The 11,818-nt window shown below is 33.8% G+C and overlaps 1 protein-coding gene across 9 annotated transcripts in view; it reads right to left on the bottom strand.

Annotated features, from left to right (window-relative positions):
* The window catches only part of LOC106469492 (zinc finger protein OZF-like), a 105,415-nt gene that overhangs the window by 77,858 nt on the left and 15,739 nt on the right, over nucleotides 1–11,818 (bottom strand). The window lies entirely within an intron of this gene.

Genomic DNA, 11,818 nt, shown 5'->3' with positions numbered 1-11,818 from the left:
GGTAGACATACTAGTAGAAAAGTGGTGTTACTGTAATGTTTTAACCATATGGTGGTAGACATACTATAGAAAAGTGGTGTTACTGTATTGTGTTAACCATATGGATGGTAGACATACTAGTAGAAAATGGTGTTACTGTATTGTGTTAACCATATGGTGGTAGACATACTAGTAGAAAAGTGGTGTTACTGTATTGTGTTAACCATATGGTGGTAGACATACTAGTATTCAATCATTTCTTCACAAACACACAACCTAAAAGAATGTTTAATCCCCAAGTGTATTGTAAGATTTTCCTAAGCAGCTTTTTCTTTCAAAATCCCTGCCACACACAACAAACTTGTAAATTTTATGTATATTTATATTATCACGTCACCACTTCTTGATTCTAGACATTTTAAGTTTTTCTCTAACCCTGTAAATGTTTACATATTTTAAAGTGTTAAATACCTACACTTTCCTTACTAAGCAACTGTACAGTGTGTGTTCATATGTTCTCTATGTTACTATTTCTTACAAATTCCAAACAACAAAGTAGTTACTCTCCAGTGTGCGTTACGTGAATTCATCACCTCAAGCTACCCAGCTGTGTTGTTTTTCATCAATGTATGTATCTTGATGACTTTGAAGATGATAATTTATTCTGAAAACTGCAAAACTGTTTGGTTCTCCTTATTCTGTATCACTTCGTGTGTTCTAATGTGACTACTAATGTGTGTATCTTCTCATGTATGTTGAGATGACTTTTACTCCAAAATTTATTATCACAAACTAGACAAATGTATGGTTTCTTCCTAGTGTGCATTATCTCATGCTTTTTTAACAAACAATTACTTCGAAATCCGTTACTACACACTACACAAATGTATGGTTTCTCCCCCGTGTGTAACTTATCATGTTCTTTTAATTTATCATTTGTTATAAATCTTTTACTACACACTACACAACTGAATGGTTTTTCGCCAGTGTGTATCTTCTCATGTATTTTAAGATGACTTTTACGTGTAAATCTTTTATCGCAAACTACACAACTGTATGGTTTCTCTCCAGTATGTACTCTCTCGTGTCGTTTTAGTTCACTACTGGTTCCATATCCTTTATGACACACTAAACACTTGTATGGTTTTTCTCCAGTGTGTATCCTCATATGATCTTGTAGGTAGCTATTTGTTACAAACTTCCTTTCACATACTACACAACTGTATGGTTTTTCACCAGTGTGTATCTTCACATGTCTGTTAAGATGACTTTTACTCCCAAATTTTTTATCACACACTACACAAGTGAACGGTTTCTCCCCAGTATGTGTTCTCTCATGTTGTTTTAAATGACTGTTGCTTTGATATCCTTTATTACACACTTCACAAGTGTATAGTTTCTCTCCAGTGTGTGTCATCTGATGAGTTTTAAGATGACTGCTTCTTCCATATTCTTTGCTACACACTACAGACATGTATGGTTTTTCTCCAGTATGTACCTTGTGATGTCTATTAACTTGACTTTTACTCTTAAATTTCTTCCCACACACTAGACAACTACATGGTTTCTCTCCAGTGTGTGTCATCATATGGCTGTTAAGATGGCTTTTGCACACAAATTTTTTATCACAAACTAAACAACTGTACGGTTTCTCTCCAGTGTGTATCCTCAAGTGTATTTTTAAACTACTCTGTGTTACAAACTGTTTGCCACACACTACACATCTGTGTTGTTTCTTCCCAGGATGCAACCTCACATTTAATTCTAGATGATGTTTACTTTCTAATTCTTTGTCACACACATTGTTACTGCATGCTGTAGCTTCACTATGGGAAATGTTACATATTTTCTGGTTATTTACCCTCAACAATGTTTTATCAGATATATTACCAGCACTTGGATTCAGAGATCTGTAATTTTTGTTTACAATTTGATGTCCAGGAAATTGTTTTCCAGAATAGTTGTTCGAGTGTGGATCTGGATCTACAATAAAAAGATGCATTTAAAGAAACAAAAGGATTAATGAAAGTTAATGCTTTCCTAAATTGAAAATATATTTCCAATAATACTTACCTCTCTGACACTTATGGCTATTACTTGAGCTGTTTCTTCCTTTGCCCATCTAAGCATTGGTCTCATATTTTCTCACATGCTCCAGTCATTTATACTCCATTTATTTGCTCTTCACAATATTTGTCTCATGATACTCTCCACCCATGTCAATGGTTCCTCTATCCTGGTACTGTATACAAGCACCTCATTCAGATAATGTAATCACTTTTTTCAAGACTCGGAAGGGCAGAAGATTGTCAGTAGAGGTAAGCACACTGACAAGGTGGAGGGGCCAGTGAGAGCATTATCCATACAGAAAACATCTGTACAGATCATGGGTGTACCAAAATAAGATTGGTACCCAAGTGGGGGAACTACACTACATCCAGAACAAGTATGCTCTTCACCCTGAGTTTAGTTCTTGTATCAAGAATGTTAAGGAACAGTGCTCTGGAAACAGTACAATAGGTGAACCAAGTTCCCTAAATTCTTAAATGCAAACTGACCCTGATTTATTCAATCCGATGATCAGCAGAGACAGACAGGATTCCCTTTAGCTTTACTCAAGATAGTCCATGAGTGGCAGTCCAGCATACAATGGTAATATCACCTGGTGAGCTCCTACATGGTCTTATGGAACACCTCATTTCTACAGAGCCTGTTGCAACTGGTAGTAAGAAGGATGCAAACAGGCGACATCAAGCTGTGATTCCAATGCCTCTGGAATGCCCACAAACATCAATAGAAGAAGAAAAAGAGCTTCACATAACTCATGAAGGGCAGCAGCAGGTAGACAAACTCCTGCCAACAAGTCATCTCTACCCAATAAGTCCCAACAACATGCAAGCCAGGAAACCAAATAAAGAGCAGTAGCTGACAATCTTACTAATGTAGAAGATAGCAAAGGACTCAATACATCATCAAATTGATGTGGGAAACACTAAGAGGCTTCTGACAAAATATGGAGGGAAGATAAATATCTCAAAACAATAGTGAGGGTCAGACAAATTCAATAAAAGTGTGATCTATTCAAGTGATCACAGGCACCAGTCTGGAACTCCGCATGTCCAATAGTGGATCCAGTCTTTGGTAATCTAAATATACGGTTTGTTCCAAAACATGAGGGACAAGGCATAGCTGCCCAGCATGAACAGCAATATCAGGTTTAGGAGGAAAACTGAGTAGAAGCGCTCAGATCTTTCTGCCATGATGGAAGGAGTAGCCTCAAAGGTAACCAGAGAAAGCCCAAAAACCTCACAAACTCGACTGACTAATTGAAAAAAGGGAGCAGGAGATGGCTGATCCAAATTGGCCTTGTGAGAAGACGACCTAGTAAACAAAGGCATAGGAAAAAGCAAGTCCAAATTCTCCCTGGAATGTCCTGGATTATCGGCAAAAGCAGCCTCCAGGAGAAACATCCCTGGACCAAATGTATGCCTCCATCTCACAATGAATCAGACCACACACAGCCCCCCCAGACTGTTGAGAAATGTGAGATAACAAAGGTGGAATAGAGAAAGGTCTAATTATCCTCCTGAAAATGGTGTCGAAAACATGTCTTTTTTTAGATTTACTAAAATATAATTGTATGGAAATTAACTCGGTAATGCTAAAATAACAACCAAGAACATTAGTATTCACAGCACTTCTTTAGAAAACCCGTGTCTAAACGCTTTGTCGAGAAAATTGATTACATTCTCTGAATGAGGTACTTATATACAGCACCAAGATACAGGGTGCACTGATGTAGGTGGGGAGTATCACCAGACAAATAGTGCCAAGGGTAATTAAGTGGGGTATAAAAAACTGGACCAAGTGAGAAAAAAATCAAACCAATACTTAGATGGGCAAAGAAGAAACCATGAAGGTTGAGTAATAGCTATAAGTGTCAACTGAAGTGTGTTTTGAAAATATACGTATAATAATTTAGTAACTGAATCAATAACTATGATTATGGTTTAATAAATCAATTAAGAAAAATATTAAAAAGGTGTATATATACACCAAAACAGATCAAGACTGAATGGTAAATATATAGTTATTCAGTCACATCTCTTGAATGAAAGTTTCATTTTAAAGACTTGATGACAGCTTCGATGATACATAATAGAGTGATTACAATATTTACACACATTCAGAATTGTTACAGTAGCAAAAACATGAAGTTGAGTGGTTGGTAGAATAGAGACAACTAAACACATCCAACAGGAATATTTAGGAGAAATGTAAAGGTGAAAAACATGCCAAAGAAATACTTGTTAAATGGCCCACTTTAGAAGACACGCAAATATTACTGAATAAAAAACATATTTCGTATTTCGCTTTATATTAAAGGGGGGGTGAATTTCAAGAACATCTAGCACTCTTTCCAGTTTTATGAGAAAAAGGGACACATTTAAAAACACTAGAAACAGAAGTACCAACAACTGAATTGGAACAGTGGCTCGGATTATTTTATTTTATGTTAAGTAGAACAACAAAATGTGTAAAGTAATAAGGTTATCTGATCTGATGATGATTGGACTGACCCTGTATTGGAAAATTAATGCTTTTTTTTTCACATGCAAGGAATGTTTGCTTTGTTGAACACAAATATTGTTCCTAATCAATATTTCTTGTGTAACAAGGTTTTCACTAAAGTATTAGTGCTTCTTAGTAGTAAATCAAATGATAGATTAGGCTTCAAATTTACATAAAGTACTTATAACCAGGAACATTTCTAATATGACTCTAGATAAACCACAGAGGCAATTCTGTGTTATAAACTTGATAAAAACTGTACATTATTAACATTATTTAACACAATGTAGCAACACCACTTTGATAGAAGTATATCTACCATAATATGATTAATGGATATAATTACTGAAGTTTACACTCACCTGATAAATGGAAATGGGCTGAGCAAGGTGTTCCGATAATAGGTGGACATTAAAAACAATGGAATGGCAACCAAGGAGAGGGAAAAGATCTAAGGGAGTTCAAAAGAAAAAGGTGGAGGGACAATACAGTAGCAGAAAAAGGAATAAGATGGACACACAATGCTAAAAATAACAAATACGAAACTGGTCTGATGGAAAGCTTTATCCAACAAGGGATGACTGCAGCTTAAATAGATAGTAACACCATTTTTCTACTAGTATGTCTACCACCATATGGTTAACACAATATAGTAACACCATTTTTCTACTAGTATGCCTACCACCATATGGTTAACACAATACAGTAATATCACTTTTCTACTACTATGTCTACCACCATATGGTTAACACAATACAGTAACACCACTTTTCTATAAGTATGTCTACCACCACATGTTTAACACAATACAGTAACACAATTTTTCTACTAGTATGTCTACCACCATATGGTTAACACAATTCAGTAACACCACTTTTCTACAAACTGGAGCCAAATCCTAAAGTTGTATATAAAGTTGACATAAAACCAATATATGTAGTTGGATGATTAATCATACAGTTATGATGTCTGTGGTGAGAACTTTTATCCATAGTGTAGATAATCAAAGGTTTGTGTAATGAAAGATATTTAATGAAACAACAGTCATCTAGTAAAGAGAATTGTTCCAAGTTGTTTGTTATGTGTGTGTGTTTCTAAGACTGTAGAGATTATAGTTACAATAAAATATGTAAGCAATGTTGCACTGGGGAAACATCTTGTGACTTTGGTAGCATAGGTTATGGAAACTATGGCAACTTACAAATGTAATGATTTAATTAACCTTGGGGAGAAATATCCTGTTCCTTCAAGAATGCCCTAGCATTTACTAGATATGTGTTAGTCTTGTATATATAAGACGTTCACAACGTGACGGGACAACAGTGTAATGAGTAATTGAATGTATGCGGGCAAAATATTGTTGGCCACGTGAGACGTGAATTATATTGTTTGTTATAGAGCGACTGTTGAAATTAAGTATATCGTAAAGTTGTATTCGGAAAGAATAAACCTGTTTTATTTAAGAAAGGACTTGTGTCGCTAAAGTTTCGTCGGAACGAATTTACGGAAAATTAACTAACGACTGGAGGCGTAACAGTTGCATCACGTTGTGACCATCTTATATATACCAGACTAACCCCAATCTAGTAGTCTCCCGACAATTCACGAAGGAACAGGATATTTCTAGAAGGAGGTGGCGTGAAATTTTGCGGAACAGTTTAATAAATTTGGAGTAAATTAAATAAAAGTTAAATTATTTCAAACTTGGAATAACCATTTTGAAATTTGGTACAAGAAATTGTATATCTTATAAATTTTAGAAATATTAAGACAACATATTATGATGGTATTTTACTTTCACAGGGTTACAAAAATTAAAAGTAACTATATTAGCAATTTAATACTGGTTAACTCTTTAATGATATAATTGCTGATAATATAATTTTGATAGAATCAATATGAAACGTGATTTTTATTTTATTTATTTATTTTTTTGTTAATAGAATAGTGCAATTAGTAAAATAGATCAATAAAAGGTAAAAGATGCAGGTTTGATAATCAAAAAAATGTTATGTTTATTTACCAAATATATGTTCTCAAAATTAAAGAATATTAAAAAACGTTATATTGACTAATATTTCTTAAGTATTTATATCAAAAACTTGGAAGTCTTTTGGTCTTCCATTGCAATATCAACGGAAGTATTGAAAATAAATATTTTCCACATTCTTTGAAAAGAGCAAAAAATAACACCAGTATTTAAAAAGGAAAATAAAAGACATTTCTGTAATTACTGACACATATCAATATATTCTCAAAAATTATAGAAAAGTCAATTTACACTAAATTTTGGGATTTTATTAATAAATTTCATGTATTAACTGAATATCAGTAAGAATTTCATATGATTTGCTCATATGAACTCCATGATTAATATATATTCTGAAAATTAATTAAATTTAAATAAAATCAATTGAAGTTAGTTAACTTTGGCAAAATTATTATTGATAATATGAATTTGTCATAAGTACATTGTTTCATTTATTGAAAGCATTTGAGTGTGTAAACCACAAGTTATTATTAAAAATTACATTCAATATAGAATTAAGAAGCAAAGTGTATAATTGGTTGAAGTTATTTAAAAAGCTGAATCTCAATGTTTAATATTAATAACAAATGTTCTGATAAATTAATAAATACAATTATTCCATACCTTTAGTTGAAATGGTTCACTTGTCATTAGATTAAATTGTAGGCTTAGTGAGAATCATTTGTTTATAACTTAAAAAATAAAAATTTTGAAAGATGTTCATTACCAAAAGTGTATGGATATTACAACCGATGATATATTATATTGTTCTGAGCTTGTAAGAATTACTTGAAAAATTGTTGGTAGTTTTGTCTTCTCTGGAAGAGGCACATGTAGATAACTGGAGAAGAAATCAGGATCTACACTCACTTTATGATTTCTCAGAAGTAATGATTACCTTATTGTGTTTTAACATTTTATTCCAACTCCTTACAACAAACTACACAAGAGGAATATTGTATCACTGAAATTACTACTCATCATCTTTCACAAACGTAACATGCTACCCTTGCTTACTACACTCACAAGTTTTAAAAACTGTAATGTCTCATTTAAAATGAGTTAAGAACTGTTCATTATTATTAAAATGTGTGATAACTAAAAAAATCAATTAGTGATCATTCTCTCCTTTGTAATTATGTAAATTCTATATTTTTGCTTTTATCTTTACAAAAAAGGTGATACAGCGTCTTTCATAAACAGACAGTATTTTCATTTTAAGATTATGTGGTTGTATTTTGCAAAGCTACATCAATAAACAATAAACATGAGAAAATATACAAAATACAATATTTTACAGACATACTTGTTTATATTAAATTCATTAATTAATTTAGCTTTTCAAAATTTGTGTAAAATAAGGGGAGAAAACAAAGCAAATTACACATATAGTGATCACATACACATAAGAAAAAAAAATTTGTCTGGTACCATGTGTTTGCTACCCCACTAATTAATAAGTAAATATTTTGAAATTTCTGTTTTCTTGTGGTCAGTATGAAAGAAAACAAGCCAACTTTTTCCTACTTTAAAAGCACAAGGAAATGATTCATTAATTTCTTGGTAAGTGTGTTCTCTAGTAGGAGAGATAGCATTCCTTCATTTGTGATATCACTAAACACACACGTGTTTTTTCTAAAAGAAATAGTCCAACTCTTCCAAACCCATGATTGGATTAAAGTCACATGTATGATGTGTTGCACTCTGAGCAGCCTGGCTATTTTGATGTTATTGTGTATAAGTATTCCAAGCCAGGATCTCACATTTCAACAGATTTATTCAGGATTTGATCTAGTTTTGAGGTAATTTCAATTTCTCACAAACTGATCAAATTGAAGTATATAATATATAGTTTTGACGGATATAGTATTTTAACGTACTAAACATAATTTCAGGTCGAGTTTGTGCATTTATTTAAAAGGATTTATTCCGAAAGCATTTCAAGATGTTTATATCGATAACACGCTGTTTTCTTAAACTCCTTTTTTTTTTTTATAACTACGTTTCCGTGTTACACATCCGATTTATGACTATTGTGATTTCTTTAAACTTAATGATGAAACTTTCATGAAAAGTCTGTTTTGTAAATATTTTTCTTATATTAAAAAGGTTTGATTTTGTATTTTTTAAGTGTAAACAACATTACATAACCGAGTTTCACTTTTGCACAATACATTAATCTATTTTTCCATCTTTAGAAACTTGTGTATTTTTTGTTTTCAAACATTATTCTTATGAAGGTTGCTTTGTATAATACAATTGAATTTATTTCCATTATTCTAGTTTGAGTTTTCTTTCCTTTTTTATTTTTGCATTGATTTTATTATTAAATATCACATATTTAGCAGTGTACCCCTGCTTTGTGGATATCATACCTGAAGGCAGGATTATTGGATTTTTATGGAACCTAAACAACAGGTACTACATCATGAAATTGAAGACTTAAATGTACAGTATGACATCAGTGGGGGAATAGGTATCTTGAACTTATGTTTGATCAGATGTAAAAAATATGTTTTTGTGAGTTTTTATAGTAATTTCAAGGAGGTCATCTTGAAGTTCCAAAGGGACAAGGTCTGCCGTTAAGTGCTGTATTTTCATGTATTTCCACTGTTGAGACTTTGTTAGAAGCTCCTGTGTCTCCATTTAAACAGTTAGAATGATGCAATAGCTTCAGCCAGAGTATGAAATGTGAAATGTTAGCTTCACTCCAGTGCTTATCTTACTTAATAACACAGGAAAAAGGTTTTGTGGCCTTTACTAATCATGTTCCAGTAAAAGTTAGCCTCAAATCTTGTATTTATGTTAGTGTACCTTATTGTAACCCTATACTAGAGAAGACATATATTGCCTGGCCTTTTGTGACTTCTTTAGTTCAGAAGATGAGATACTTACATGTAGATTGATGGAGGACAAAACAGGATCTGTAATTACTTTATGGTTTTCTTCAAAGTAATGTTTGACCTCATGTTTCTCTTACAAATCTTTAAACAAAAGTATGTTTATCTCACCTGTAGATGATCTCCTGTGTTACCCAAAAACAATGTGTAAGCTACTACAACTGTATAGAATTTTCCGTAAATTCTTTCTGACTAAACTTTAGCGACACAAGTCCTTTCTTAAATAAAACTGGTTTATTTTTTCCGAATACAACTTTACAATACACTTAATTCCAACAGTCGCTCTATAACAACGTATAACACACGTCTCACGTGGCCAACAATATTCTGTCCGCATACATTCAATTACTCATTTACTTCCACATTATTCTGTTGCGTCAGCGAGGTCACGTGACTAGTATCATGCCACCTCTTTCTAGAAAAAGTAACGACTGGAGGCGTAACAATATCAATTTTAGATTATTTTTGTATAACCTACTTCCAAAATACCTAAAAATTTTAATGGCTTTCTTTACAAATCACTTCGTCACAAAATTTTTAAGTTTAATTAGATTTATTATACCTACATATTTAATATGATAGACTGGTATGTCCTGTTGGTTAAAGGCACGTGACTCTCAACAAATGGGATACGGGTTCGAATTTCATCACCGAATATGTTCGACCTATCAGTGGTTGGGGCAATATTATGTGACACTCAATACCACAATTTCTCTAAAGTAGCCCAAAAATTGGAGGTGGATGGTACTGACTATTGATTATCTATCACTTGTAAATTAAGGATGCTAACGCAGATAGCCTGCAAATAGCTTTGTGCAAAATCCAACAAACAAACTATTATGTATCTGTTTGTTTATTTCCCGTATAAATTCTTTCGTAACTTTCTCGGTATAACTGTTTGTCAGGTCGTCACTTTCCCATCTCCGGACAAGAATACCATCTTCAAGCTTCAACTGGTCTCATTGTGTCCAATAATTCTTTGTCACAGGGCTTAAGCTAGACACCTTCTCCAAAGCAGGGCGCAAAACACTTGCTTTTAGAAAATCAATTATTGGCTTCAAATCTTGGTCTTTCTGCTGTTCTGCTTTAATATCTATATTTGGTTCCACTTCACCATCATCAACTCCTTCAGTCACTTTGACTTCAGCTTGATGGCACCTGGTTAGTTCAACCTCTTTTTGCAGCAATGTCTGCAGTCATGTTTACAGGATCTTCATCTCAGTCCATCAGCATTTCCATGAGATTTTCCTACTCTATATTCAATATCATAATTATACTGGTATATTTTTCTGATCCAACGTGCCAGTTGTCCCTGTGGGTTCTTTAATGATTTTTAACCAGCGTAATGCAGCATGGTCTGTCCTAATGGTAAACCTAGCCCCATAGAGGTAAGGATGGAAATATCTCAGACTCTTTACTATAGCAAGGAGTTCCCTTCATGTTACACAGTAGTTCCTCTCTGGTCTACTCAAGATCATACTGAAGTAGGCCATCACATGTTCGTTTTTAACCACTTTCTGAGAGAACACTCCTCCAATTCCGACATTACTAGCATCACAATCCAGTATGTACGGCAGTGAGGGATTTGGAAGCTTTAAAAGTGAAGCTGAGGCTAATTTTTCTTTCAATGTCATAAAAGCATGTTGGCAAGAAACTGTCCATTCAAACTTTTGGCATTTTTTTTTGTCAAATCATGTAGTGGAGCAGCTGTAGTTGCAAAGTCTTTCACAAACTTCCGGTAATAGGTACAGAGTCCCAAGAAACTTCTTAACTCTCCCACATTGTCTGGTGTTGGCCAATCACGTACTGCTTTCACCTTGTCATGATCAGTTCGCACACCATGCTTACTTACAATGTGACCCATGTAAAGTACCTCTTTCTGGAACAAGTGGCATTTCTTGAGATGGAGTTTGAGGTTTCCTGCTTTCAAAGGTTTGGATACTTCTTCATCAAATGTTGCTGCAAACACAATGACACCATCCAGGTACACTAGAGCTCTCCTCCATTGTAGGTCTTTTAGTACTCTTTCCATCAGCCTATCCAATGTTGCTGGAGCTAAGCCTGAATGGCATCATACAGTATTGCCAGAGACCTTGGCCATAACTAAATGCAGTCTTAGGTTTATCTGCTTCAGCCATTTTCACTTGATGGAAACCAGATTTTATGTTCAGAGTTGAAAACCACCTGGTTCCACTTAGGGCATCAAGAGTATCATCAATTCTTGGCAGTGGATATGAGTCTTTTCGGTTATACTGTTAAAAGCCCTGAAGTCCACTCAGCAATGTTGGGTCCCATTCTTCTTCTCGGCTAACACGTCGGCAGCTGACCAGGGATTATC

The sequence above is a fragment of the Limulus polyphemus genome, unplaced genomic scaffold, assembly GCF_000517525.1.
Source record: "Limulus polyphemus unplaced genomic scaffold, Limulus_polyphemus-2.1.2 Scaffold3514, whole genome shotgun sequence".
Classification (NCBI taxonomy): domain Eukaryota; kingdom Metazoa; phylum Arthropoda; class Merostomata; order Xiphosura; family Limulidae; genus Limulus; species Limulus polyphemus.
Note: the sequence above shows the minus strand (reverse complement) of the source record. Positions and strands in the feature narration are given on the sequence as shown.